Source organism: Petaurus breviceps, unplaced genomic scaffold, assembly GCF_028583685.1.
Source record: "Petaurus breviceps papuanus isolate PSGF00001 unplaced genomic scaffold, PetGlider_PUasm1.0 126, whole genome shotgun sequence".
Classification (NCBI taxonomy): Eukaryota; Metazoa; Chordata; class Mammalia; order Diprotodontia; family Petauridae; genus Petaurus; species Petaurus breviceps.
Genome location: NW_027185655.1, coordinates 86,366,407 through 86,389,895, shown reverse-complemented (window position 1 = coordinate 86,389,895; position 23,489 = coordinate 86,366,407). Strand labels below are relative to the sequence as shown.

The following is a 23,489-nucleotide window of genomic DNA, read 5'->3' as shown; positions in this document are numbered from 1 at the left end:
TAATCTTATTTTAGAGATGGGGAAATGAAGGCGAGGGTTAAATAACTTGCCCAAGGTCACTTAGGCAATCAACATCAGAGCCAGTTTGAAAATAAAAATACTTTATATAACACTATTTCCCCAAGAGCTTAAGGCACTTGGCATTCACAAGATTTTTTATTTTTCTCCCCTTACTTAGTCCTATGCTTAGACTAAATGTTTTAATTATTTTCAAAAGGTCCATTTTTAATTATAGGACATTTCTCTTGGCACTAGTTAAAATAGGATTAATATCCCAGATGTGGCATTGAATCTTTAAACACACACACATACATACACAAGCAAATAGTTCTTATTATATGATTTTATTTAAATAAAAAAAGTCTCTGAGCCTTTCAGATCAATCTGGAATTTACTTTTGTCTTTTTCTGGGAGATAGTAAATTTCATTTGGTATATTGTTTGTTTGTTTTTTTTTTTTTGCTTTTTTGGAGGGTGGAGGGCAGGGCAATTGGGATTAAGTGACTTGCCCAAGGTCACACAGCTAGTTTTTGTGTTAAGTATCTGAGGTCGAATTTGAACTCAGGTCCTCCTGACTCCAGGGCCCGTGCTCTATTTACTCATGGCTTTCTTCTCAGCTCCCCACTCCCTATAGCTAAACAATAGTCAAGTATTGCTATTTCTACTTCTATGTCTCTTGCATCTAACCCGTTTAAAACTTACTCGGCTACCACCCTATTAAGCCCAAATCACCTGTCCTTGATTATTGCAGGATCCTCTTAATTGCTCTCCTTCCTTCAAATCTCTCCCTTCTCCAATCCATTCTTTCTCTACACAGCAGCTAAAGTAATTTGCCTTAAAGTGTGTATCTCACCTCATTGCTCCCCTTGTTGGTAAACTCCATTGGTTCTCTATTGCTTCTCAGATAAAGTAGATACTGTTTCCTTTGCCTTTAAAATTCCTTTATAAGCTAAATCACTCCTATTTTCCCATCTTCTTCCTCCATGCTAGGAATTCATTTTTTCCTTACTTCTAAGAAGCATCTACCACCTACACCAAGCCTTTCCTGACCCCCTCCCTGTTAGTGGCTTCTCTAAGGACCTGGTATTTACCCTGACAAATTCTAGATATGCTAGCTATTTAGTTTGTATTTGCCTGTATGACATTAGAATGTGAGTTTCTTCAGAGTAGAGATTGTTTCATGCCTTTTTATTTTTATCCCTGAGTCTAGCTCAAGGTTAGGTGGTTGATTGATTGGTTAAATTATTCATGGGTTGACTGAGGCACTATATCTTTTTTCCTTTAAAAAAAATAAATTCATTGTTTATTTTTTAATGTTCTTTAAAAATTTTTCTAAGTTCCAAATTCTCTCCCTCATATTTTACTCCTTGCCCCCCCCCCCCCCCTTTTTTCCCCCCCCCCCCCCAACCTCTGTAAGGTGTCTTCTCAGATCTCTTCTTTGGGACCAAGTTTGGTTTTTGTAATTTTACAACATTCTTTTCCAGTTGTTTTGTGTTTGTTAATCTTTCTATTGACATTGTTGTAGTCATTATGTATATTCTTTTCTTAGTAATATTTCCCTTTGCATCAGTTTATATATAGTATGTCTTTCCATTCTTCATCATAGAGTACAATAATATTCTATTACATCCTTGTAGCATAATTTACCTTTTCTTAGTTCTGTGTGTAGCTGTATGCCCAAAAAGTACTGCTATAAATATTTTTTGATGGGGGTCGGGATCCCAATAGGTTCAGCAGAAATTATGATCTTATCTAAGACCAGAAAACATGCAGTGTTGTCTGGAAAGAATTCAAGGTCTCAGGCTTAATTGGAGTGAGAGTTGTAGAAGTTTATTGTTAAGCTTCCATGAGAAGTGGGCAAGAGTCCTTTAGGGGACCTGCAAGTGAGAGGGGTACATGCTTTTACCTTTAAAGGGCAGGGCTGCTATTGTCAGGGCTGACCAGACAGGAGGGGCCTCAGTCCATAGACAAAGGTCAGAGCTGACCAAGAGGAGCATGTGGATAGATAGTTTAGATAAGATTTGGGCCAGGTCCTTAAGGAGACAAAAGGCAAGGATAAATGAGGGTGTGGGCCAGGCCCAGAAGAAATGAAGACATTAAGTAAGAACAAAGGGGTCACAGGGTGTTGCCTAGGTGGATTGTGGGATAGGGAGAAGGGGCAGATCTCAAGGGTGGGAAAGGACAAATTGCAGTTACAACTTCACAGACTGGTTTTACAAGTTGGTTTGACCTAGACCCCAGATACCCCATCAGCAGGACCTGTGTTGCTATTTTGGGGTCCCAGTGCCCCAAGACTTCAATATAACTAGTTAAATGTCTCAAGAAGAATATGAATTTAGGTCTGCCAGCTATCATGAGTTGGGTGATGGGAGTGAGGAGTTGAGGATGACACCTAAGTTGTGTGACTGGGTGGCTAGGAAGATGGTACCCTTGATAGTAATAGGGAAGTTAGCCAGAGGACAGAGAGGGAAAGATAATTAATTCCATTTTAGACTTGCTGAGTTTAAGATGACTAACGAACATACCGTTTGAGATGTCCAATAAACAGTTGGGGATAAAAGACTGAATGACAAGGAGAGGTTAATTCTGGGATCTGAGAAACATCTTCGTAGAAATAATAATTCAATGCTTAGTTGCTGATGAGATTGTGGAGTTCTTTAGGATACATCTTAGGTTTTTAATAACCTTTTAGGCCTACTTAAAGTACACATATCATTGGCATTCCATGCAGAATGGAAATGAAGACAGCATGCAAACCTTGGGTTCACAGGAATTGCTAAAGGTCAGTTTTTTTTTTTCCTGTGAGAAATGATTTTCTCTGTGGTTAGTCTTATTAGAATTCCCAATACTGGCAAGGATTCTTTAAAATGGTAGAGGCTCCCTTTAAAATCATTCTCATTTGCTCTTCCAACCCGCCTCGGTGGCAAGCGCAGGTGCAGCGGTGGCAGCATGTCCCACAGGAAGTTCTCGGCTCCCAGGCATGGGTCTCTGGGCTTCCTGCCTCGAAAGAGAAGCAGCAGGCACCAGGGAAAGGTGAAGAGCTTCCCCAAAGATGACCCCACCAAGTCCATCCACCTGACAGCCTTCCTGGGCATGACCCACATTGTTTGGGAGGTGGACAGGCCTGGCTCGAAGGTCAACAAGAAGGAAGTCGTGGAGGCCGTCACCATCGTGGAGACGCCTCCCATGGTCATTGTAGGCATCGTGGGCTACGTGCAGACCCCCGGGGCCTGCGTAGCTTCAAAACCATCTTTGCTGAGCACATCAGTGATGAGTGTAAGAGGCGGTTCTATAAGAACTGGCATAAGTCCAAGAAGAAGGCCTTCACCAAGTACTGCAAGAAGTGGCAGGACGATGACATCAAAAAGCAGCTGGAGAGAGACTTCAGCAGCATGAAGAAGTACTGCCAGGTGATCCTCATCATTGCCCACACCCAGATTCGCCTGCTGCCTCTGAGGCAGAAGAAGTTCCACCTGATGGAGATCCAGGTGAATGGCAGCTGAGAAGCTGGACTGGGCCTGGGAGAAGCTGGAACAGCAGGTGCCCGTGTCCACTGTGTTTGGGCAGGACGAGATGATTGACGTCATTGGAGTGACCAAGGGGAAGGGCTACAAAGGTGTCACCAGCTGCTGGTACACAAAGAAACTGCCCTAAAAAAACCACCAAGGCCTGCGTAAGGTGGCATGCATTAGAGCTTGGCATCCTGCCTGTGTGGCCTTCTCTGTGGCTCGAGCTGGTCAGAAGGGCTACCACCATCGCACCGAGATCAACAAGAAGATGTACAAGATCGGCCAGGGCTACCAGATCAAGGATGGCAAGCTGATCAAAAACAATGCGTCCACAGATTATGATCTGTCTGACAAGAGCATTAACCCTCTGGGAGGCTTCGTCCACTAAGGTGAAGTGACCAATGACTTTGTCATGCTGAAAGGCTGTGTCGTAGGGACCAAAAAGCATGTCCTCACCCTGCGGAAGTCTCTGCTGGTACAGACCAAGCATTGTGCCCTGGAGAAGATTGACCTGAAGTTCATCAACACCACCTCCAAATTTGGTCATGGTCAGTTCCAGACCGTGGAGGAGAAGAAAGCTTTCATGGGACCACTCAAAAAAGACCGTGTTGAGAAAGACGAAGCTGCCTAGTTTTTGCAGATCAATGTGGAGCTGGTGGATTCACAATAAAATTTTCAAAATTAAAAAAAAAAATCATTCTCATTCTCATTCCCCTTATTGTTGCCAACAGGGAGGGAAATGAAGTGGAAATATCATAGTTCTATTTCCTTGGTTTCAAAGGTTACTTTATTTGGGGATCTGGTGTTTCTCAAAACTTATAGTACAAAGGTTTATTCACCTCCTTCACACACTTTATCAAGTGATTTGCTTATGATGATAACATATAAACAAATGGATGTTAGAGTAGGCTTCTTGTAGAAGATGAAATTTTAGCTGGGTTTTAAAGGAAACTATGGTGATCAATACTCAAGAGTGGTGGAGGGAGATCTCTCTAGGCACAGGAAACAGCCTCAGCTGAGCCCAGAGCTGAGAGATGGAATATCTTGTTCTGGGGCAGCCAGAAGGCCAGTGTCACTGTATTGAAGAGCAAGTGTATAATGTATAAGAATAATGTAATGTAATGTAAAGTAATGTATAAGAAGATTGGAAAGATTAACTCTTAAGTCATTGGAACTTATTGAGTAGGAAGGTGATCTGCACTTTAAAAGGAAAATCACTTGGGTGGCTGAATAGAGAATAAACTGGAGTGGGTTGAGACTTTGAGACAGACTCTTCAGCAGGCTATTGCAGTGATCCAGGTGTGAGGTGATGAGGGTCTGCCCTAGAGTGGTGGCAGTGTCAGAGGAGGGAGCATAATTGAAACAGATTGGAAGAGTAAAATAGCCAAACCCTGGTAACAGCTTGGATATTGGAGGGGTTGTGTGTGTATGTGAGAGATGAGGAGGAAACTGAGAATATGGTGTCTTCCTGATGAGGTACAGGCTCTGGGAACCCCCTTGAACTCTCCTTGAATCTTCCCATTTGATGAGATTTGCCTGAGGCCATAAGCCTTTCATTATAGCTTGACCCAAATCTCTCTTACTAGTCTAGCCCTCTATTGTCCAGCTAGCTCCCACCCTCCCACTCTCAAAATAACTATACCCAAATCTGTTATATTGTCATTTCCATGTAGCCTCCAGCTACTTCCCATCCTCAATCTCATTACTGGAGTGAGACCTCATTTGACTCCTCCTGAAGACAGTCCCCAAACTCCTCCTCTAGACCACCCCTAGATTACTCCCACAACCTTTCGGTGTGTAAGACCCCATCTTGCCTCCATGAGAAAAGAAAGGCAGAGAATTATATGGGGAAAACTCACTGTGTCTCAGACTATTCTGGCCCACTTGTTCAATACAAGCATCACAGATACCAAGGCTCCTTAATAGTCTACCCATTATGGTGAATCTTTAATAAACTTTTCTTTGGCTGAGAGAAGGTTTGAATCGAATTCGTTCCGCAGGACCTAGCATGTTGGTATTTTGGGGTCTTGAGCGCCTAAACCTCAACAGTCCTCTACAGTAATGGAGGAGGCAAGAGGGGCAGAAAGTTTAGGGGGAAAGATGATGAGTTCTGTTTTGGACATTATTGAATTTAATATGTCTACTGTACATCCAGTTTGAGATTTCTGAAAGGCAGTTGAATATTTGAGATTGGAGGTCCCTGAGAGATTGGGGAAGGAAAGGTAGATTTGAGAATCATTATCTTAGAGATGGTAATTAAGTCCTTGGAAACTGATAAGATCACTTAAGTGAAGTAGGTCCAGGGAGAAGAGGAGAGGGCCCAGAAAATAACCTGGAGCCACCCCTGTGGTTAGAAGATGTGATCTGGAGAAGGATCTAGTTGAGGAGACCTAGGGAAAGGTCAAAATAGGTAGAAGAAACAGGAAAAAGTCATTTCTAGAAAACCTAGAGAGTATTTGGGAGGAGAAAGTCATCAACATTGTCAAAAGGCTTCAGTGGGGTCAAGGAGAATAAGAATTGAGAAAAGACCATTGGATTTGGTGACTAAGAGATGATTTATAACTTTCAAGAGAGCAGTTTCCCTGAAAGGATGAGGTCAGAAGCCAGATTGTAAGGGGCATAGAGAGAAAAGAGTGGAGAGAAAGTAGAGGTATCTGTTGTAATGTTGATGACATTATCCTGAAATTTAGCCACAAAGGGCTGTAGAGAAACTTGGATATCTGGACCTGGCCATTCTTAGTAGGGCCTTGAGTCAGTCACCTGGTAGTTTAGATTTGATATCAGAAAAAAATTAGTCATTCTTAGGTCACTGAACAAAAGGACATTTATTTATCAGGAGCAGGAAGAAATTCAATAATGACAGGCTTTGAGGACTCCTAGATAGGATAACTGAGTAAAGCTCCCTTGCCTGGAGTACCCTTCTTGATTCCCACAGACAAGCTTCAGAGAATGCCCCAAGCTACTCCTGGTTGCTGTGTACTAAGGCAACCCAGAAGTGGTGTCATCTGCCTGAGCCAACCAAGTTTCCAGGACACCTTCAATACTTATTAAGGAAAAAACAAGCTTAACTTTCAGGGACAGAGTTTAGGATATTGCTCCCTCTTCAAGAGGAGAAGGGAAGCAAGGATATCTTGGGGAGAAGGGGAACCCTAACTTTGAGAAATGGAAGGGAGGGCAACAAAGACAAACTTTATCTCCTGTAAGTCTTGCCTAAGGTCATATAAAGAAATTGTTTTGACATAGGATTCCCAGTTCTTCATCCCAAGCTAGACAGCTTAATAAGTGTTTTTTTAAATTGAACTGAATGTATACAATTATCTCTTTGCTCCTGGGTTTTCTGTCCTTGATGTGTCTCAAGCCAATCCCAGAGTATAAACCTAGGATTGCTTACTGCCATCTCTACCACCTGGTTCTTCACTGCCATGTTGCTCTACACCAAACTCCCCTCTCCCCCTTCATGCTTTTAATTTGACTAAAAGGCTGGTCTTCCACAAAAAGAACTTTTAACAGGAAACTCAGTGAAAAGAAAGTAGATATTCGGGACCAGGCTATAATATTCCTAGGAGTTTTCTTTTTGGGATCTTTTTCAGGAGGTAATTGGTGGATTCTTTCAACCTCTATTTTGCCCTCTGGTTCTAAAACATCAAGGCAGTTTTCCTTGAGAATTTCTTAAAGGATGATTTCTAGGTTCTTTTTTTGATCATGGCTTTCAGATAGTCCAATAATTTTTAAATTATCTCTCCTGAATCTATTTTCCAGGTCAGTGGTTTTCCCAATGAGATATTTCACATTGCCTTCTATTTTTTGATTTGTTTGGATCTGTTTCATAGTATCTTGATTTCTCATAAAGTCACTAGCTTCCATTTGCTCCAATCTAACTCTGAAGGAATGATTCTCTTCAGTGAGCTTTTGAGTCTTTTTCCTTCTGGTAAATTCGGGTTTTAAGGCATTCTTCTCCTCATTGCCTTTTTGAGCCTCTTTTGCCATTTGAGTTAGTCTATTTTTTACGGTGTTATTTTCTTCAGTCAGGTTGTTGACTCTTATTTAATAATTTTCTCGCATCATTCTCATTTCTGTTCCCAATTTTTCCTCTACTTCTCTTATTTGCTTTTCAAAATCCTACTTAAGGTCCTCTATGGCCTGTATCCAGCTGGTATTTTTCTTTGAAGCTTTTGGTGCAGGAGTTCTGACTTCACTGTCTTCGTCCTGTTCCTTTTTGTTCCCAAAATAGGAGTGCAAAGTTGGGTCGCTCTGTTTACTTTGCTTCCCTCGTTTGCTCATGTTGCCACTCAATTACTTGACTTTTGGACTTTTTGCCACAATAGGACTTTACTACCAGACAGGGTAGCTTCATCCCAAATGCTAGGGTTTTCTCAGCTGCCGAAGTTATTAGTTGGGTTTGAGAGAAGGTTTGGAATAGCTCCTTTGGGGAGTGAAATAAAGAATTATATCGGGAAGAGCTTTAAGTGATGCTGGGCCTGGGTCATCTCCACTTGTCCTGATGTATATCTGGCCACTGGACCCAGGTGGCTCCTGAGGAGAAAATGAGACTGGTGACTTTGCACAGCTCTCCCTCACTTAAATCCAATTGACTTGCAATCATGGTATCATCTTCCTGATATCATGGTCCTCTTTGAGAATGAAGGGCAAAACACAAGTGTATGATTGTAACAGCATACACATGTAAGTATAGGCAAATATCAAGTAAATTCAATGTCTCTTACCTCTCACAAATTAGCTTGCATTTACTGAACTAGGGTGATGGTTGTGAGTGAAAAGTATAAGAGGATTGTTTAAGGGAAGGAAATGACAAGATTTGGCAACTGAATGGATATATGGGGTGAAGAAGAGAGGAGTCAAAGATAACAATGAAGTTTTGAACTTTGGTGACTAAGAAGGTAGTGGTCCCCTTGATAATATAGGACAGTAAGGAAATCTGAAAGACGTGTAGCTTTGAGGGGAAGATATATTTTAAAAATATATTTTCCCAATTACATGTAAAAATTTTAACATTTGTTTAAAAATTTTTTTGTCCAAATTCCCTCCCTTCCTTTCATTTCCCCTCATGGAGTAGGAAAATAATTTGATATAGGTTATTTATGTGCAATCATGCAATACATTTCTCGTTGGTCATGTAAAAGAAAACACAGACCAAAAAAAAAAATGCAACCAAGAAAAATGAAGGTTTTTTTTTTTAAAGTATGCTTTGATCTGCATTCAGACTTAGTTCTTTCTCTGGATAGCATTTTTCATCATGAGTCCTTTGGGATTGTCTTAGATCTTTGTAGTGCTGAGAATAACTAATTCATTCACAATTGATCATTGTATAATGTTGCTGTCTGCGTACATTGTTTTCCTAGTTCTGCTCACTTCATTTTGCATCGTGTAAGTCTATCCAGGTTTTTCCGAGAGCATCCTGCTTGTTACTTCTTACAGCACAATAGTATTTATAGTATTTCCTTTACAAACATATACTACTACTTGTTCCACCAGTAGATGGGCATCCTCTCAATTTCCTATTCTTTGCCATCACAAAAAGAGCTGCTATAAATATTTTTGTATATATAGGTCCTTCTTTCCCCAGTTCTTTCCTTTTTTTTTTTGATTGAGATTATTTTAAGGAGTTTATTACAACCTCACTTTATTCTTTTTTTTTTTTAAGCAATTGGGGTTAAGTAACTTGTTCAAGGTTACACGGCCAGTTATTTCTGGGTGTGGTGCTGAGTATCTGAGCCTGGATTTGATCCAGGTCATCCCGACACTGGAGCTGGTGCTCTTACTCACTGAGCCACCTGGCCGCCCCAACCTCACTTTATTCTATTCAAAAGAAAATTCCTTGGAAGAAGTTCTGCTAGGTAATCTGTACTTTTAGGTTAGAATTTGGGTGGGGTAGGGGTGGGGATGGAGTAGAATTGTCCAGCCCTGCTACTGTTTTGGGTAGTCAGAAGTTAGGTTTTAATTGCCTAGAGGAGCCAACAACAGCTGGTTTTAGTGGTAGGCCAAGTAAGTGAGGGTACAGAGCTGGGGATGCTGGGGAAATGTGGGTAGGAGTGGTTGTGTTGGAGAAAAGCCCTATGATTGGCTGTCACAGGGAATTTAATTCATCATCCCACTTTTTGATGTGTTGATTGTACATCCTTTGGGGTTGGCCATAAACACCACTCCCCTTGACCTACCCTCAAGGGCCATGGCTGCCCCTTTGGAGGTCCCAGAAAGTTTTTCCTTGCTTTGCCTGAGAAGTTGGCAGTAAGGCTTCAGTACTGTACAATTCGGAAGAATAATTTGATTGTTAACATCAGTAAAGAGTAAGGGAGTGGAAAGTTCAAAGTCTTTGCTCTGGCCCTGCCACTTTCCTGCCTACCCCTCACCTGCCGAAAGCAATGGTAGAGAGCTATGTAGCTCTGACTTTTGGGAGGACCCAACCTAGTGAGTTCTCATGTTTGGAACTATAAGTGACTTAATATTATTATTTCTCTTAATCTAATAGGTCCTTTCTTATCCATGGGTTTCTGTGAATGTCCTACTTGTTGTTATTGCTGTATTGTTGTATTTCAGTAGGGACTGACTCTTTGTGACCCCATTTAGGGTTTTCTTGGCAGGGATACTGGAGTGATTTGCCATTTCCTTCTCCAGTTCATTTTATAGGTGAGGAAACTGAGGCAAACAAGATTAAATGGCTTGCCCAGGGTCACACAGCTAGTAGGTGTCTGAAGCCAGATTTGATATGAACTCAGAAAGATGAGTCTTCCTGACTCTAGGCCTGGCACTCCATCTACTTCACCACCTAGCTGCCTGTCCTACTTATATATATCCCCCTTAACAAACTGGGTGATGAAATGAAGAACTTGTGTTCAATGTTTATAGAGTCACAGAATTATTCATCCAGAGCTGAAAGTCACCATCTAGTTTAATCTTTTACAGATAAAGAAGCTGAGACCCAAGGAGGTTAAATGGCTTGACTAACATTACACAAGGAGCAATCATCACAAGCAGAATTTGAACCCAAGTCCTATTACTCTGAGGAAACATTCTTTACTGTATTTTACTGGGTGTTTAGGGGTGTAGTGTGGTAGGGATATTAAAACCACAAGTAAAATTTAAGAAAGTAAAAAGACTTTCCTCAAGGTCTTGGCACATCATATTTCTAATAGATGGCACATCATATTATTTCTAATTTATGTCTTTTGGAAAGTAGATTTTTAGCACAATTAATTGCTATTGTGATAATTTTATCTGTAAGAGAAATGCAGATTTATAAACTTAACTTTGAATGACTGTATTGAGTACCTTTTTCAGGCTTAAAAACCATGAAAAATAGAAGTAACTTTTTTATTTGTCAAATATCAGTTAATTAAGAAACAGCTTTTTAAAAATGTACCCACTTAGTAATTTATAAAAGAAAGTAGATGAATTTAATTTTTTTCCATTAATACAGGCCCTAATGAAAAAATAAAATAAAACATTGTAAAATGTTATTAAATGAGATAATTTGAAGTGCACAAGGTTTTTTCTTTTTACAAAATATACAGACAAGTACCTATTTCATAAACATAAATATCATAGATAGAACCATGTTATTACTTAGATGAATTTGTAGTGAGGACCTTCATATCCATCCAGAAATCTAGGATTATTTGATAATGTAGTTTTTAAAGGACAGTAGTTTTCTTAAAATCCTTCAGTTTGTGTTTTTGCTTTACTCTGCCTTATTTAAAATCTTTATATCCAGTAAAACAATTTGAACAGTATATGAAATGAAGAGGCAGGTATTTCAAAGGTTTTCCATAAGGTTTTCAATGTAAATTCTATGTATATCCAAGCCCAAATTCTTTCATTTTTATAAAAAAGGATTTGAGATGCCTGGTGCCTTCCTTTTTCTACCAAGGATCACAATGTAAAACAGCCAGTTCAAGCATACTATTTTGTACATTGTTTACAAATTTCCTGAATTTTGTTTCTGAAGTTAACATCTAAGTCAAATAGTTAAAACCGTTTAATTCCAATACAAACAAATATTGTATAATTGAAGTAGATTTAATAGAAACCCCAAATTTCCAAAGATAGTATATTTTCCCTTTCCCTCTTCTACTCTCTTTTTCCTCCCCCAATTGAACCTCCTTAGTTCATTAGTTATTTCATTGTGCTTTCATTGTAATTGGGTTCTTGTTTTTGACCTTCCCCTATTAGATTTTAAGTTCCTTGAAGGCAGAAATTTTATTTATTAATTTTTATATCACCATCCTCCCCTTAGAGGGGAATCATTGTGCCTTTGAAATAATAGTGCTGAAAAAAAATGTGTTGAATTAATTTCCATGTTTTGCTAATATTAGTGTATAAGCAGGAAACTAAAGTACAAAGAGGAAAAACTTTTAAAAAATGAGACACAAGTTAGTCTAATTAAGAATTGACTAGTATAATTGTATTTTACATGAGTCCTCTTAAATGGGCTACCTTGGAAACATGGAATCTTAGAGCTGTATGGCACCTTCAAGATAACATTGCATAAGAATTTCTCTTTATAATTTAATTTTATCTGTCAAGCATCAATATACTAGGAATCATGCTTCAGAAATTTAGATCTTTATTTCTCAGAATGTCTTGATGCTAAGACATTTGAGAAATGAACAACTTTTGCCTTTAAAATAATCTGTCAGACAACTCCAAAAGACTCATGATGGAAAGATATCCACATCCAGAGAAAGAGCTACAGAGTCTGAATGCAGATTGAAGCAAACTACTTGCTGTCTTCCTTTTTCTTGTTTCCTCTTTCTCATTGTTCATTCCATTGGTTATAATCCTTCTTTACAACCTGACTAATGTTTAATGTGAAGGTATTTTAGATTCTATGTTTGCATGTCACCTTGGGGCGGGGAGGGGTGGGGGATTGGGGATGGGGGTTTAGAGGAAGGGGGAGAAAATTTGAAAAAAAAATCTGTCAGAGAAGGATTTTATACTTTCCATTTATATGGTATAACATGCATTCAGAAATTTTAAATGACCAATGTTGACTTAAACATTAACACTCATTTGTTTAAAATGGCAACTATTAAATAGTTTCCTACTTTTAAGACTTGTCTGGATGCAACCACTGGATTCAGTGTTTTCTATTTTATTTCTACAGTGAGGTTGGTAAAATTTGACTGTAAAACACAGTTGAAAGGTCTAATAAGATTTTTTCCACCTCTCTGATCAAACAAACATAGCTTAAATAATTTTTAAACTTCAAAATTATAGTTAGTATTCCTGTAGTTAGAAACAATAGTCTAAAATTCTTATAGTGTGTTTGGTTTGGATGCATTTATGGTAAGGATGTATAAATTCACACAGAAATCTAGGATTTTCCATTCTAATAATACCACTATAATTTATGAAAAGTTTTTTTCTTTTAAACCTATAAATATCCTGATCTGCAGAAAACATAAATTGACTATCTTGGTATGCAGGCAGATCAGTAAGAGTAGTTTTTTTGAATCCCTATTATTTACTCTGGAAGTGAAACCAGATACCATAGACCCCATTGATGCTCACAAATAATTGTCCTTGGGTGATTTCGGATGATTCTTTCAGTAGGAGGACTCCTACACAAATCACAATGTTGTTGTGAGGTTTTCTTGAGTAGGACTCTTTGCTTCATTCCTTCTTCCTTATTTTCTGGCAGTCCAGGTTTACTAAAAATGATTTTTACCTTTGGGACAAAAGAAAAAGAAACACATAATTAGATTTAGTATCTAGTCAGTCAGTTTCCATCTATCCTTCAAAAAATAAATCTAAGCTATAAAAGCAAAGTTGAATATCAAGGGGATTTTTGGAGCCATTTATGGGGTAATGGGTAATAGAGTTATCACAAGGAATCTGGCAGTCCATCTAGATGGCAGTCATTGGCATTTTGCTGTTTTCCTTCCCAAGGCACATAAATAGATTACTTGTTCCCCTCACCCCCAAATCTCTTATCAATAATTCTGGATAAAATCGTTTAAAAGCATTACTCAATTTATAATAGCTTTCTGTTATGCACTTTCTCATTTAAGAGATAAAACTACTGTATCATTTGAGGATCTTGGGAATTTTTTTATGTTAAAAAAAGATCCTAAAAAAAAGGGGGGGGGGGTGGCTAGGTGGAGCAGTGAATAGAGCACCAGCCCTGGAGTCAGGAGGACCTGAGTTCAAATTCGGTCTCAGACACTTAACACTTGCTAGTCTTGTGACCTTTGGCAAGTCACTTAACCCCAATTGCCCTACCTTTCCCCACTCCAAAAAGAAAAAAAAAAAGATCCTCTTAATAAAAATGGTTGGGAGCCACTTCCAAAGACATCATTTTATCTTTTTTTACAGATGAGAAAACTGAGAGCAGAGATTTTAAGTGCCATATGAGAAGTCACATAGCCAGTTAGCCAGAGAGCTTGAACTGGAAACAGTCTTAACCCTTAAATGCAGGTCTCTTTTCTATTGTACCTTTGCCATAGAAATGACAATGTACTTTCCCCATAAGGATATATGCTGAATAGCACTTTTGAAAAGGTCTTAGATGCAGTTCAATGGGGTTTTTTTTCTTCATAATGACTACATTAATAATTGTGATTATTTTTTGTGATATGTTTATTCAACAATAGACTGTGAAAAAATTTGGGTTTAATACTAAACAGACTAATTATTTGCCTGAGGCTAAGTTGTTTCTTTCTATTAAATTTTCCTACCCTTACTGCATACCAGAATTCTGCATACCAAAGATTGTTTTCTTTTTTATTAGAGGACCAGATTACCAAAGTTTGTTTGAGCAACCTCAATTAGTATCTGGGTCCCTTATTGTTCTACTTTTACTAATGAGGTGGAGTATTTTCAGTGAAAGCAGATACTCTTGTAATGCAATCTTTAGTTTGTTTATCATGTTTGATTTCAGTTGGGCAGATGGATAACCAGTGACTGGGCCTCCCTTCTGTCTATCTCCATAAAGTAGATAAAGCATTCCAAAGAGTGGGCTTTCACTGAAGCTCCTCTAGGAATGAATATTTTAACAATCAGATTCCAAATGTATTCTAGCAGCTGAGAAAAACTGTTCAGTTTTCAGTTGAGAGGAAAATAATCTTTTATGGATAGGCATTGCTGGTAACAAGAACAGAACCAAACAAAAGACATTTATTTAAAAACTACCATGTGAGGGGCGGTTAGGTGGCACAATGAGTAAAAGCACTGGCCCTGGAGTTGGGAAGACCCAGGATCGATTCTGGCCTCAGATGCTTAACACCCACACAAAAAAACTGGCCGTGTAACCTCTGGCAAGTTACTTAATCCCAACTGCTTAAAAACAAAACAAAACAAAACAAAACGAAACAAAAAAACTACCTTGTGCCAAGTACCATTTAAAATACAAAGGTAAAAAGCTGAAATAGTCCCTGCCGCAAAGGGAGCATCTGAGAAAAAAATTGTTTGTCCTTCATTTCAAAGAGGACCAATGACATCATGGTGTGATGTTTTAACTTGCAAGTGAATTAGATTTAAGTGAGGCAGAGTTGCACTAAGTTGTTAGCCTCACTTTCTCTTCAGTCATTGAAGGGGTGGCTAGGTGGCTCAGTGAATACAGCACCAGCCCTGGAGGACAGTGAGTTCAAATCCGGCCTCAGACACTTAAGACTTACTAACAGTGTGACCTTGGACAAGTCACTTAACCCCAATTGCCCTGCCTTTCCCCCCTCCAAAAAGTAAAAAACAAAACAGAGTTATTGAAGTCCAGTGTCAGGATAAAAGTGAGGATAACTGAAGATGGCAAGGGATACAGTAGATGACCTTGATGTCTTTGATATCTAATCAAGTTCTAATAACTTTCCAGAACAAAATCTTTATCCACTTTCATTGCTGTTGGAACAAATTGTTATCATTCTCCCATTTTGCCATCGAAGCCTTCATGTGTTTGGGGTAGACATACCCCTAACTCACCATTGAGTTGAGGCCTGTTGGTTATCCTCAACTTGGTTTCACCCATTTGCCAGAAGAATTTAATTGGGTGTGGCCGCTGTCCACGCTACAGCTTCTTAGAGCCACAAGTGAGAGTTGAGTGTCAGGTAGATGTCAAAAGAGCAGCCCTGAAATGGGCTTTTGGAAAGCCCTCACACCAGAGGGTCTAGTACTTTCTGAATATGCCCCAAATAAATCAATGAAAATACAAAGTAATGGGGGGAGGGAATCAGAAAAGACCTGATGTAGTACAAAGCATTCAGCTGAGCTTTTTGAAGGATGCTAATTAGGGCTTCTAAGAAGCAGATGTGAGGAGGGTGGGCATTCTAAGGCATGGGGGGCAGCAAGGGAAAAGGAACCCAGACTAGAAAGGATTCTCTTGGGTGAGTAACAGCCAATTAACCAAGTTGGATAGAACACAGAATGTAGAGTGTGGTAGAGTGGAGTAATGCATGAGAATCCTGGAAAAGTAGACTGGAGCCAGATGGTGAAGGACTTTTTAAATTCCAGAGAAATTTGTATTTGATCAGTGTAGTAGAGTGGAAGCATCTCTGGATTTGGAGTAGAGTACTTGGACTTGAATCCCAGCTCTGCCACTCACTACCTGTGACTACTGTGTGACTTTGGTATAGTCACTTAAATTCCTATGGTCTCAGTTTCCTCATCTTTAAAAATGGAGGGGGTTAGACTTGATGAGCTCTAAGGTCCTAGAGGCAATAGGGAACCACTGGAGTGGAGCAGAGAGTGAGTGACATGGATGATAGCTTTGGAAGAAGTTGCACTTGTTGAAGTCATATTCTACTCTTCCATAAACCCCTTCTCCCAATCCTTGTCACTGTCCTTTGCCACCTTCCTGGCTCATCTCGTAAGTCAAAAAGCTCATTTTCCATCCCATTTAGAATGCTATTAGATTGCTAACCATGAAATAGCAAAGAAGTCAAAGCTTAACTTTTGACATTGATTGATATTTTCAAGGCTTGAGGCCTCCTGCCCAAATCCCTGTCACTTCAATCCAGCAATTAAGCATCCAAACCTGGACATCCAGAGTGCTCCAATGGTAGGTAGCCTCTGAATGTCTGCAGAAAGTGAGGAAGGTCTTCAGCCCTGAACCTGCTGAATCGATTTTATGGAATCACATGGACATGCATAGGATGAGCAGGACTGAATAAGTTATCTCCATTGTTGGAAGAGCCAATTCCAGGAGAGCACAGCTCCATTTATATGAGTATGAGCTATTTTGTAAGTACGAACCTCCCCATCCTCACCATGAGGAGCCTACATTCTACTAGGGAGTGAGAAGTGCTACAATTACAGCACATATAAGGCATCTTCAGGAGAGTGAGAGCCTTCAAGTAGGAGTCTGAACCCGGAAACCAGCAGAAGTGAGGACAGTATGCATTCCCAGGAATGGAGGCTAGCACAGGAGCTGGAATGAATGAAGGGACTTTGCTGTTAGGTTACCTTGGCAGAAACACAGAATATGTGGAATAAATTCATCTGCAAAGTGATGTGCTGGCAATATTGTTGAGGCTTTGAATGTCAAGTGGATGATTTTGTATTTTCCCATAGAGAATTAAAATGTCTGAGTGAAGGAGTGGTACAGTCACTTCTGTGTTTGTTGAAAGATAGATTAGAGAGGGGCAAAAACTGAAAGCAAGGAGACCAATTATGAGGCTATTGTAATGTTATAGGCTAGTCTCTCTCTGCCCTCCCCTGCCCCCCCTTTTACAGATAAGGAAATACCCTCAGAGAAAGTAAATAACTTTCCCAAGGTCACACTAAAAAACCAGTGGCAGAGACAGGATTTAAACCCATGGCTTCTGATCTAATAATCTAGTGTGTCCAGTGACAAACTGAAACTAGGAAAGACCTTAATTTAGAAGGGCAAGATCATCCACTGCATCCTGGACTATCAATAGTCCTCTTCTTGACTTCTGTCTTGCCACTGGACTTCAATGATTCTGGAGGAGAGAGTGAAGCTGATGACCAGAGGTTACCAAACTTATTTGGTTTACTGCCCCCTCAAAAAAAATTGCTTGGCAGCCCCCTGAAAATCTACTTTCTTTAATCCTTTAACAGTTTAAAAAAATTTGTGTCATTTAAAAATACATAAAATTAAAAAATTATGCATTTTAAATTTAATAATTTATTGTAAATATGTGGGTTTTTTCCTACACTAAAATTTTGTGTAGTCACAAATACTGACACAGTATTGCATCATGTAACTGTAGAGTACTGTATTATAAGCAAGTCATTATATTCACATATTTCTGCTGATACACCAAAGCAATTATTTATAGTGCCCACAATCACAGTAAAGACCGTGATTATAAGTATCGTGTGACGTTCAATTGCAAAATATACCAGATTATCCAGATAGAGGATAGAACTGAAGGATTTATTTAGACACCAGAAAACTGAATCCCCAAACCAGTAAGCCTATTCCATCATAGTACCAAAGATATTCAGAAGCCATAATAACAGCATCTTTCAGCCTTCCCATAAACCAATACACCTTCCCACAAACCAATACACCTTCCCACAAACCAATACAAAATCAATATTTACTCACAAACCTCTCTGTCTCCTTAATGAGCATCCTCTCTCTCCCCCAATGTCTGGCTAGCTCTGACCACCTTTCTGTGGGCTCTGCTTCCCTTCAGCAAAACTCCTCCCACCACAGGCTCCGTGTGACTACATTCAGCCTATCAGGGGCAGAGTTTACTTTCAAAGCAGGGGAGGTCTTCAAACTCCACCCTAGATTTATTAAGGGGCAGGGAAGATCTTCAAATTCCCATTTCCATCACAACTTCCTGACCATATGTGACAAACTTGCCTGCCAACACTTGCTTGTTAAGACCTGTCAGTGGACTTGACCATAACTTGCACTTTGTATGTTTATTTGGAAAAATAATGCAATTACCAGAACTTTAACTCTGTTACACAACAGATGAAACATGTAGTTTTTCAAAATTTTCTCTTTCCTTAATGCTACTACCATCTTACTTTTATTCAATGCCCACCCCCCCCCCCCCAGTTGCACCTGAGGGTACTACTGCCCTCTCCCATTGATCCAGCACCCCACAGGGGGCAGTATAGCTCACTTTGGGAACCTATGTGGATGATTTTGCACAGCTCTGCCTCACTTAAATCCAATTCCCTTACAAATCAAGATATCACGCTCATGATGTCATTGGTCTTCTTTAAGAATGAAGGGTGGATGGGAGGCTAGATGGTGCTGGCCCTGGAGTCAGGAGAACCCGAGTTTGGTTCTGGCCTCAGACACTTAACACCCACACAAAAAAACTAGCTGTGTAACCTTGTGCAAGTTACTTAACCCCAACTGCCCTCCAAAAAGGCAACAAAAAAAAAAAGAATGTAGGGTGGACAACAACAATTATGGGGCCCCTTATTCAGCAGGAATTTGTTTAGGGCTGGACATTTGATGATTATAATAATAATGAAAACTAACATTTATATAGTGCTTACTAAGTGCCAGACATTGTGCATTTATTAATATCTAAGAAAGGGAATTTGAAATTAAAATAATACATGGTTCCAGATGTCACAGCACCTTTACTATAGCTTATATATGCATATCCAAATGAAACATGATGGACAATAAATACATAGATCATAGAGGTACAAATAAAGAGTTGTGAAGTTTGGGTGAGGGAAAGGATATAGGAGAGTAGAGGGAGAAGTTAGTGACTGGAGGTATCAGAGAAGATGTCATGGAGAAAGTAGAATTTGTAGCAGGCACAGTGCTAAAGTGCTGAGGATACAAAGGCAAACATTAGTTCCTCCTCTCCAGGAATTCACAGTCTAATGACAGAGACAACATGCAACCAACTTTGTAAAAAGATATATACAGAATAAATTGGGGTTAATCTCAGAGGGAAGACACTAAAATGAAAGAAAACTGGGAAAGTTTTCTTGTGTGCAGAAGGTGGAACTGGAGCTGAGAGACATACGGGAAACCAGGAGGAGGCAGAAATGAGGACTGAGAACATTATAAACAAAAAGGACACCTGGTGAAAATGGCTAGTGACTTGTGTTGTGAAAAGCCAGGAAGACCAGTGGAGTCCAATGAATGTTTAAGAATTCATTAATTGGGGTGGCTAGGTGGTACAGTGAATGGAGCACTGGCCCTGGAGTCAGGAGGACCTGAGTTAAAATCCAGCCTCAGACACTTAACACAAAACTAGCTGCGTGACCTTGGGCAAGTCAAAACCCCAATTGCCCTACTTTTCCTCCTCCAAAAAGAAAAAAAAATTATTAATTAGGAAGGAAGAGAAAGTGGGTAGACAATTATGCAGTTTGACTGGAAGGTAAGAACCAAAGGTCCCTAATAATGAGATAAGGCTAGAAAGATTATATGGTGTAGACATTATGGAGGTCCTTGAAAGACAGGTAAAAGGGTTTGAACTTGCCTCTGTAGGCAATTGAAAGGTTGAAAAATCAAGATTTATACATAAGGAAGATGAGAAGCTGAATGAGGAGGAGTGGAGAATTGAGGTAGGAAAAGCTATTGGCAGCCTGTTCCTTGTTGGGAAGATTGTAGAAGAGGCTTAATGACCTCAAAGATCCTGCAAACTTTCAGGTTCTAGAGTCTTTGGGATAGCAGAACACTAGAGTAGGAGGGAGTCAAAAGCAATGGATTCTGGTTCTAGAGAAGCTTCAACAGTAGTTGTCTAACTATTGGTACCTCTCTAACACTCAGCTTTCTCTTCTTGGAAATGAAGATAATACTTAACTCTGCCTTTCTCACAGGATTGTTGTGAGGATCAAAAGAGATGGTGAACGTAAAAGTGTTTTTGAAATCTTTGAAGCACTGTCTTATTATTATAATTATAATTATCATCGTCATTACTCATAAAGCCAGTTTTGACTAAAAACTTGCCTAAGGTTTTTAGCTGGGATACTAAAATTTGATAAGGATACCAGGTCAAAGTTCTGTTGGTTCAGGCCTTAGAAGCTTTTAGACCTTTCCTCATGATGAGACACTATGATCCCTGGCTCATTATTTCAGGCATAACCCAGCCATACTTTTTACTCTCTTGAGTCTTCTTCTTCCCTCTCTTGCCAGAAGTCTGGCCTCCAGTGGTTTCCCCTTTCATATCCTTCCCACCTCTAGAGCCATGATCAAACCAACTCTGCACTTGTCTCTGGAATGGGTACATGACCTACTCCCTCTCCGACTACCATTCCCCTGAGAGTGTTCCTTCCCTCTCCTACTTGGGGTCTCTGAGCTTGGTTTTTAAATATTCTAATAATTGTATTTTAATATAATTGGCTTCCTTTATATTCCTGTGTATTTTATTTTTACCAACATAATTTTAAAAAATGCAGTCACTTATGATAAACACAACTCTGATGTCTTAGCCAGTTCTGAAAGACAAGAGTAGAGAGGATTTAATGGAATCAAATCATTGTTCAGTACATTAGTCAGGAAGATGCAATAATTTGTAGAAAATTATTTAACATCTCCGAGTTTCAGTTTCCTTTTCTGTAAAATGGAAGAGTTGTATTAGATGACCTTTAAGGTTCCTTCCGGCAATATAAATCCATTAATCTGATTTGTAGTTTAAAAAAAATTCTTATTTTATATGTGTTGCTATTCAGGCATTTTTCAGTCATGTCTGACTCTTCCTGACCCCATTTGGGCTTTTCTTGGCAGAGATACTGGAGTGGTTTGCCATTTCTTTCTCTAGCTCATTTTGCAGATGAGGAAACTGAGGCAAACAGGTAAACAGTTACTTAAGTAACTTGCCCAGGGTCACACAGTAAGTTTTTGAGGCTAGATTTGAACTCAGATATTTCTGACTCCAGCCCCAACATTTATCCATAATGGGTTGCCCACCTTCCTCCAGAAACTAGATGAGTGGCCAGACACTGTAGGAGGAAAATCAAGAGAGAACTGTAATCATAAATCTGAGAGGATAGAGTATCTAGGAATGGTTGTCAGTCAAATGCTTCTGGTCAAGACAGATGAGGACTAACAAATTGCCTTGGGGTTTGGCAATTAAGAGATCACTGGATCTTTGCCAAGAGCAAGTTTAGTAAAGTGATGAAGTCTTTGAGGCAAACTGCTAGGGGCTGAGGTGAAAGTGACAGGAGAATGAGTAGCAGTCACCCAAACCAACATTTGTATTATTTTGTTTACTTAAAATAACAAGCAAACAAAAAATATCCAAGATAATTTCTTTAATATCAAATATTAATGGTTGTATATTAATGTAGAATTATTGCAACTTGGTGACCTAGTAGATAGCTCATTCCTCTTAAGGATGTACTTTAGAATTTCTCTCTTATGTGCCTTCAACTCTTTATTCTGAAGAATCACTTCAGCCCTTAAATTCACACATTGCAAGGACCCTCTGACCCTCTGCCCTCTTCCTCTCATCCAATGGATTTTCCTTTGTTGTTATTCAGTAGTGTCTGACTCTCTGGAACCCCATTTGAGATTTTCTTGGCAAAGATACTGGAGTGGTTTGCCATTTCTTTCTCCAGTTCATTTTACAGATGAGAAGATTAAGTGACTTGCCCAGGGTCACACAGTAGTGTATATGCCTGAGGCTGGATTTAAACTCAGGAAGATGAGTCTTCCTGACTTCAGGCTCAATACTATTTACTGGGCCACCTGGCTGCCAGTTTTTTCCTTACAATCTCCATTTCAAAGACCATATTCAGGTTAGCCAAGTCTCATTCCTCTCTGGGCAGTACTCTTCATACCCTTAACCAGGTCCCCACCTTTTCAGCTTCCTTTCCCCATTATAATAAAAGTTCCTTGCGGGCAGAGACTTTTTTTCTATTGTTATTTTTATTCCTTGGCATTTAGTGAGAGCCTCTGAACTTTATAAACACTTGTTGACTGACTAACTAATGGAGGACTAGAGTTTCCATCTTGAAGAATTGAATTCAAATTGTCCCACAATCATTAGCTCTGTGACCCTAGGGCTCTCAGGGCCTCATTTAGTCATCTATAAAGTGGAGTTAATAGGAGTACCCACCTCACAGGGCCTTTGTGAGGAGCAAATAAGATAAGTCAAGTTCTTTGCAAACCTTTATAAATGTTAACAATTATAAGGCCACATGAAGGGTGATACTAGAAGGTGACCTTGGAGATTATCAAGTCCAACCTTCTTATTTTACAAATGAAAAAACTGAGGTTGGGAGAGGTTAAGTGATTTGGCAGGGATCCCCCAATTAATAAGTGTCTGAGAAAGGATTTGAACCCTACTTTACCCAACTGTAAACCCTGGACTCTTATCCACTGCACCACCTACCAGTATAATTTATGTAAAGCTTTTGTTACAGAGCATTAGAGCTTACTAGGTTTAATTGTGGTTATTGTTTATGGCAGATAAACTAGACAGTTTCATCCACGTATATAAAAGAACTCAGTAATGCCTTACAGAGTTCATTTAGTTTTTTATTTTGTTTCTGTGGAAAAAAAAGATGAATTTTTCTTCCTTTTTGATGAAGTTCCCAAAGGATTTCTCTTTTTTTTTTTAAATTCAATTTTTAATTTATTAATTTGTTTCCTTTTAGTTTACAGGATTCAATTCCACAATTCCCTGAATTTCACATTTTGTCCCCCTCCTTCCCTTCCCCCCCATGGCGTCTTATAATCAAATATAGGATCTGTAAATACTTTCACATTATACAATGGTCAGGTTATAAGGGTGGATTGTACCAGCTGGAATGAAAAATGGTAAAGAGGACATAAATCAAATAAGAGAACGAAAAAGATCAGGTATTTTGCTTCCACCTGGATATAAATTTAGTTCTTTCTAGTTCTTTCTCTGGATGCACGTTTTTCTCTCCATCATGCGTCTTTTGGGATTGACTTTATATCCCTGCATTGTTGAGAAGAGGCCAGTCTATCAAAGTTGGTCATCACACATACGTTGTGTCTGTAATTGTGTACAAATTTCTCCTGGTTCTACTCTTCTCACTCAGCATCAGTTCTTTTAAGCCTTTCCAGGTAAATATGAAGACCGCCTGCTCCCCGTTTCTTATAGCGCAA

The 23,489-nt window shown here is 39.3% G+C and overlaps 1 protein-coding gene and 1 pseudogene across 1 annotated transcript in view; one reads left to right on the top strand and one right to left on the bottom strand.

Annotated features, from left to right (window-relative positions):
* The first annotated feature begins 2,901 nt into the window (after nt 1-2,901).
* LOC138170716 (large ribosomal subunit protein uL3-like) lies at nt 2,902-4,202 on the top strand (annotated as a pseudogene).
* An 8,185-nt stretch (nt 4,203-12,387) lies between these two features.
* The window catches only part of APELA (apelin receptor early endogenous ligand), a 49,904-nt gene continuing 38,802 nt past the window's right edge, over nt 12,388-23,489 (bottom strand). Inside the window, exon 3 of the mRNA XM_069097725.1 lies at nt 12,388-13,193. The gene's annotated coding sequence lies outside the window, so the exon portion shown is untranslated. The remainder of the gene's footprint in view (nt 13,194-23,489) is intronic.